Consider the following 6,505-nt stretch of genomic DNA (forward strand, 5'->3'; position numbering starts at 1 on the left):
GGGCATGTCTGCCCTGCAGAGGACCAATCAGTCCATGGCCTCCTCCCTGACGGCAGAAGTGTCCCTCCTCCAACAGTCCCGCACCCCTCCTACCCCTGCACCACCCACGATTCCTAGCGCCCTACCTGTCCCAAGCACACACACACCTGCTCATTCTCACAAACCCATAGACACGGGCAGCACACAAACACCCAAACCAAGGTCTATACATGCACACAAGCAAGCGCAGGGGACTGATACCACACTCACATCGGATGGTTTGCAGACACTCACACAGACATCCACAACCACTCCACTGACCTCCAATATCTTTCCCTCCCAGCCCCCTTCCCTTGCCTCACCTGCAACCCCATCTCCACAGAAGCTCTTCCTCTGTGACCTTGGCCTCTTCCCCACCAACCCAGCAGATCCATCGTACAAGGGGAAGAGGAAGTCCCCACTCACAGAGGGGAGTGCCCCTCACACCAGGACACCCTCCCCCACGCGCAGTCAGACTGAGGCCCCCACCCACAAGTCCCCCGGAGCTGGAAGAGCAAGACCCCACCCCCACCCTGCAGCTCCACGACGAAGTCTCTGTCCTCCATCCCCCAGGCCACCACTCCACAGGTTCTCCTGCCACACCCTGCCCCAGGTTCCCCCACCCACAGATACACCATCCCCAAAATGCTGAGGCCCTCCCCCCTACCACTTGCTCTTCCACCCCCAGTCAGGCAGCTTGTGCCACTGATGTGGGGACCGTGTTCCCCCCCTCTGTCCTGCCGACGTCACCTGAACCCCATTCCGCTCCCATTGAGTTAGGCACTGTAGTGGAGTCCACAACCACCCTGTCTGACTTGGGCACTGCAGTGGGGACCCAGTCCACTCCATCTGACCTGCCCACTGCATTTGTGCCGGCACACACCCCATCTGACTTGTGCCCCACAGTTGTGACTGCACCCACTAGTTCAGTCAGCTGCACTGCAGTTGCCAGTGACTCTCTGGCATCCACCACCCCTTCACTGCCTCCTTCTGCTGCGCCCTGATCCTGTCCATGCGGTGCCTGACCTGCCCCCATGTATGCCCCTCCGAGGGGATGTCACCTGTCCTTACCAGTGCAGGCAAGCAACGCGTGACAGTTGTCACTCAAGGTAACTTCTTGTCATTTGGATATGGACTGGCCATTGGCCTTTGTTTTGAAAGGACTTAGCATTTTTCATTTGCTGAATAAAGCTTTTTTCTTTATCCTTGTGAGTTTGATTTAGCTGTACATTATGTTGATGATGTTTAGCATGACCTTGCAGTTGTAATGCTGGATTTCAAATGTTGAATACTGAGGTGTTGATGTGAGGTACTCCATGTGGTCCATGAAATATGTATCCTATTCTGGTCATTATCCATAACATCATTTGCAGCTAACTGGGTGTGTCATGATTAACAATTTGTGGACACTCTAAACATTTCATTTGCATGGTCACATCTGTGGCTTACACACATGCACATATGATGTGCTTCCCATTGTCCAATTTGTCTATTTCCCTGACTGTGGGCGCATCTCACCTGGACATGTAGGTTTGGGCATCATTGGTGTAGGAGAAACTGGGTACTCTGTGCAACTTGCTGGACATATTTATTGAGTATGTGCAGATGACTTAAGGGACACTGCAGTACCCAGGCTGTTGTGTGGTAACTGATGGCTGACTGACCAAGTCTTCTGCTGACTTGACTGAGACCTGCTGTGGCTATGTTTGGCACAGCTGAGCTTCCACAGGAGTTGAGTCCCCTCAAGTAAGTGTGTTGTTCCGTGACAATGCCTGGGCCCATGTTGTGTGTTATGTGGGCATGTGTGTGTGTGTCCACATCCCTTTTCATACACAGGCAGTGTTCCCTTGATATGTTACTGTTGTTGCTGCTTCCTGAGTGGTACACTGTTCATCCCACAACTTTGCCATGGGCCACCAGATGTGTGGGTGCATGACACACTACTGTTAATTGGTGTTTCATCATTTGGGATTTGTCTGTTCTGAGTGGTGATGATGTTGTCAGACGCATATGGGACACTGTCAGGGGTCCCCAAGGCACTTGTTTGTTCGCAATATCATGTTGTTGTCCCTAGGTGGTGCCCTTCAGTGATTGAGACATGTGTATGTCTGTGTGACTGCTCCCACTTGTCCAGTTCAGGGCTGCAATGTTTGCAGGTGTCAGCATGTGTGCCTTGTGGTTCTCCTTGGCTTCTGCATTGTCCTGGGACTGTGGCAGGTATTCGGAAGGTTATGTGAGCTTTGACGTCATGGCCATGTACCGCATACTGTGCAGTATGTCTGTCATTCACCAGGGTTGTAAATTGTCCTTGTGTGATGAGTCTGTGCACCTTAGTTGCTCCCAACATTACTGTATTTGTCATGGGTGCATGTGCAATGTCACCTGTCCATGTGGGCTTCACAGATGCACATTGGTGCAGTTCAGGGTGTGTGGTGTTGAGGGTGGACTGATGTAAATGTTTGCATGGATGGGCCCCTAGCTCCCGTTTGTCCATGGATGACGGGCCATGCTGAGTGATTTGTGTTTGTGTATGTTTGATGTACGTTTGTGGCACAGGACACATGTCTGGGTTTCACAGTTTGTACGACATCTACCTTTGACAGCACAGTGGACGTGTCATGCTTGCTTGTGTCACCCCAATGTCTGGTCCCTGGGGGTAGTGCTGTTGTGTGTCAGTCTCTTGCTGTGTTAGTTGCTGTTCAATCCAGCTGGTGTCACATGTATCTATTGTGCTCCCTCTCATCTCACAATGCCTGATTGCCCACTAAGGGGGAAACATTGATGGTTTACTTTTGTATGGCACTGTGTCCACATCTGTCTCACTGTGGTCCAGCCCCCCTCGTGTGTTGTGTAGTTGCCTGGGGATACTAAGACACACACACACATGTTGTGTCAGATGTGCAGTGTGAGGTTGCCTGTTTGTTTTTGTGCATCTGCACCAGTGCATTGGAATTGCTGTTGTGGGCCATTGTCTGGATGTTGTTTTTGTGATTTGCCCTACTGTCCCTGTTAGTCATATCACATCATTCTGCACATTCATCCTGTTTGTTAGGTGCCATTGCTGGCATGGAACGGGAGTTTGTTACCTGACCCCTTCAGTCTAAACAGGATGTTTTGATTTGTGTGTCTATTTCCGAGATGTGTGTATGCTTTGTGATGGTCACTTCTGCTTTTGTGTCATTATACACTGTATGCATTGTCAGCCCCCATGGGTGATGCTTGTCTGCACATGGCCAAGAGTATGTTAGGTTTTCACAGCACTGTTAGCCTCACCACATCTCTGAGGGTTTGGGACACAACCACTACTTTGCCACAAAAGTGTTTCATTTGTTGGGACCAGAAATCATACATGCTGTTTGGCATTTGCATCTTTGACCATGATGACACTTACCTTTTGGTCACTGTGATGAGGGGGGTTTTGGACCCCATCACCACAATGCTCACCATTTGCTGCAGTTTGGAAGCACACACTTAGTTAACACCCCCTCACACAGTAAGGGGGTGTTATTTTTACATTGACACAGTGCTAGTGATTCTTGCCTTTTGTAGGCCACACTCAGATTTTGGTCACACATGTGATGGTAGTTACATTGTATGTTCGAAGTCATAATCACTGTTGTGTGCATTTGTCAGAGACTGCACACTGTTGTCATGATGTTAGGGGGGATGTATTTTGCTGACATACCTAATGTTGGTGTATGATGGCTGTGTGGAGCATCACCCATCCTATGAGTGGGGTGGCATTAGTGATGGGCAACAGGTCCCCTATGAGTGGGGGTGGCAGTAGTGCTGGGCAACAGGTTCCCTATGGGTGGGGGGTGGCAGCAGTGATGGGCAACATAGGCCCTGTGGGTGGGGGTGGCAGTAGTGATGGGCAACATAAGCCCTATGGGTGGGGGTGGCAGGAGTGATGGGCAACAGGTCCCCTATGGGTGGGGGTGGCAGTAGTGATGGGCAACAGGTCCCCTATGGGTGGGGGTGGCAGTAGTGATGGGCAACATAAGCCCTATGGGTGGAGGTGGCAGGAGTGCTGGGCATCATAAGCCCTATGGGTGGGGGTGGTAGTGGTGCTGGCCATGCAACCCCTATGTTGGCCTGTTGCTACTGGCCAGGATATGGATCCCCTGTGTGTGTGTGTGCCATTTTGCGGGTATGTGTCGTTTGTTTGTGTGGTGGGTGTCTGACTTACCGTCTGCACCATCCACGTCTGTTACTGATCCGGTCATAGATGTACAGTACTGGTATGACCTGCGTAATGGGATTCATGATGTGTTCGTCTCGTACACGCTGCTTGTTGCTCCGTCTCGTACCCGTTGCTAGCTGGTCCGTCTCGAAGCCGTGGATTGAGTTGTGGCTCGAATCGTACCTGATATGCTTCTTTTCCAGATGCTGTGACGTGCTGTACGTGGCGACCCGTCCGGCCGGAAACTGCTCTGGATACTGCTTCCTGGCGACTCGGTTCGGCGTTCGGAGTTACGGCTCGGACGGAGAATGAAGCTTGAATCACAGCCTACTTGTCGGTCATATTTTTGGCAGCTATGCGCATCGTACGTCATCAACAGGGCGGACCTGCTCCGGGTACGGGTCGGTCGCAAGGTAAGGCTACGAACAGCTCTAGGAGAGCTGTCCGACCCGGATCGGAATTGACCCCTAAGTGTCCCTTCTGCACTGAAGTACTGATAGTGCCACCATGAGTGAGACAATGCAAAGTATGTCTCTCAGCTGCCATTACAGACTGGCAGAGGGGTTTTTAAACTGCTAACTCAACTTTGCCATTTCAACCAATTGCAAAGTCCAGGCCTTCCATTTTAATATGTCAGTCACCTCTAAGGCAGGCCTATCGAGCCCCATGGGCATGGTGCATTAAATTAAAACAAAGATGTGTTTTATTAACTTTATATGTCCTCTCAGTAAAAATCCTGCATTGCAGTGCTTACTGTGGCAAGGCTAGCAGTCCCATTGGTGAGTACGGAGTTACGTGTCGGCAGCTCAGCAATGCTTACTTCCAGATGGTACTACTAAATATGATGCTCCAAAGTATTAAAGGAATCATTGCCTTAAACCTTGTTCCTCAATTCAAATTTAAGGTTTCTATTTTACAAAGGGCAACTTTAAAAGTAGCCATTTTGTTTCCCAATGTTTTTCGTAGCCATTTACGGTTGCAAGCAGTTGCTGTCCTAGGCAGGCTCCTGCCCTCCTGGGGAGAGGTTTGAGTGACCTTCAGGAAGGGATCAAAGCACCTGCAGTGGAAGGTGTGACCTCCTCCTGGCAGAATGGGCAGAGTAGGTGTGAGCCCAAAAGGCGAGCTTCAAAAGGGAAGCCACCTTTCAAGGGCAAATGGTATTGACAGTGAGGAGGGACTGCTCTTTTGTTTAGGAAGACAGGCTGACATCCTGGACAGAGAGGGAGACGTTGTTGTCAAACCGGTTTCTCAAGGGGAGTGTAGCTCCCAGGTAGCCACACCTATGGTTGGGTCAGGGAGCTCCGCACACTGAGAGAAGAGTTCTACCATGTTGAGAGGGGGCAGAATAGTGCAGAGATGCCATTATTAAAGGGTGACGTAGTACAACAACACCATGTCCTGACACCATCTCATTGCAGTGACAATTATTAGATTCAGTTTCTAGAACATAGATAAAACAAGCATTGAAAATGCAATAGGTCTCACCTTTGATTAAGTTAAAGCCATTTGCTTTGCTAATGGTATAGTATAGCAAAGCAAATGGCTTTAACTTATGCCTATTGCATTTTTAATGCTTGTTTTTGTTTGATGCATTTGATGTTTTATACGTCTCATATTTTGTATGGTTTATGAGCTATAGAAAAAGTACTCCTAAAATGATTTCATAAGTCCTGCCCCCGGCACTCAGCCATGTCCCTCCCACTCCCCAAATCCTTGCCATAACATTTTTGAGGGGGGCCCCCAGACTTCAAAACATTTTGCTTAGGGGGGCTTGGAGCAAAAAAGTTTCATTACCTCTGCTTTAGGGCCACTTCTCGAGTGCGCAAAAAATAGTCCAACCTTGCTGCCGACTTAGATCGTTCTGACACTCAAGTAAATTCACACCTAGGTGGATAGTTCTCTCTCCAGCCATCTACCAAATTCAGAATCCTCATATTGTCACGTATAAATTTGGAAGAACGTGGTTTGTTCTGCTTTTAAGTACTTGTGGATGTATCTGATGTTGTATTCAAATTATATTAGATTTTATATATTTTTGCAGAGACTACATCTTCTGGTCATGGTCCTGCTGCAGTCCCCTCACAACCTCCAGATGCTCCTGTCCCCATCTGCTTTCTTTAGAACTCTCCCGTAGTCACCTTCCACCAACTAGTACCATTTCACCTCCTCGTGGTCACTGGGGTGCTTCCCCTCTGCCAAAGGTGGAGAAAACACTAGAGGTTATTACAAGATCATCACAGCTCCCTCTACAGGGTATCACTAGACACTAGTGTAAAATCCCCATCTCCTACTCTCATCATGCGA

This window comes from Triturus cristatus, chromosome 5_2 (genome assembly GCF_964204655.1).
Source record: "Triturus cristatus chromosome 5_2, aTriCri1.1, whole genome shotgun sequence".
In the NCBI taxonomy this organism is placed as follows: domain Eukaryota; kingdom Metazoa; phylum Chordata; class Amphibia; order Caudata; family Salamandridae; genus Triturus; species Triturus cristatus.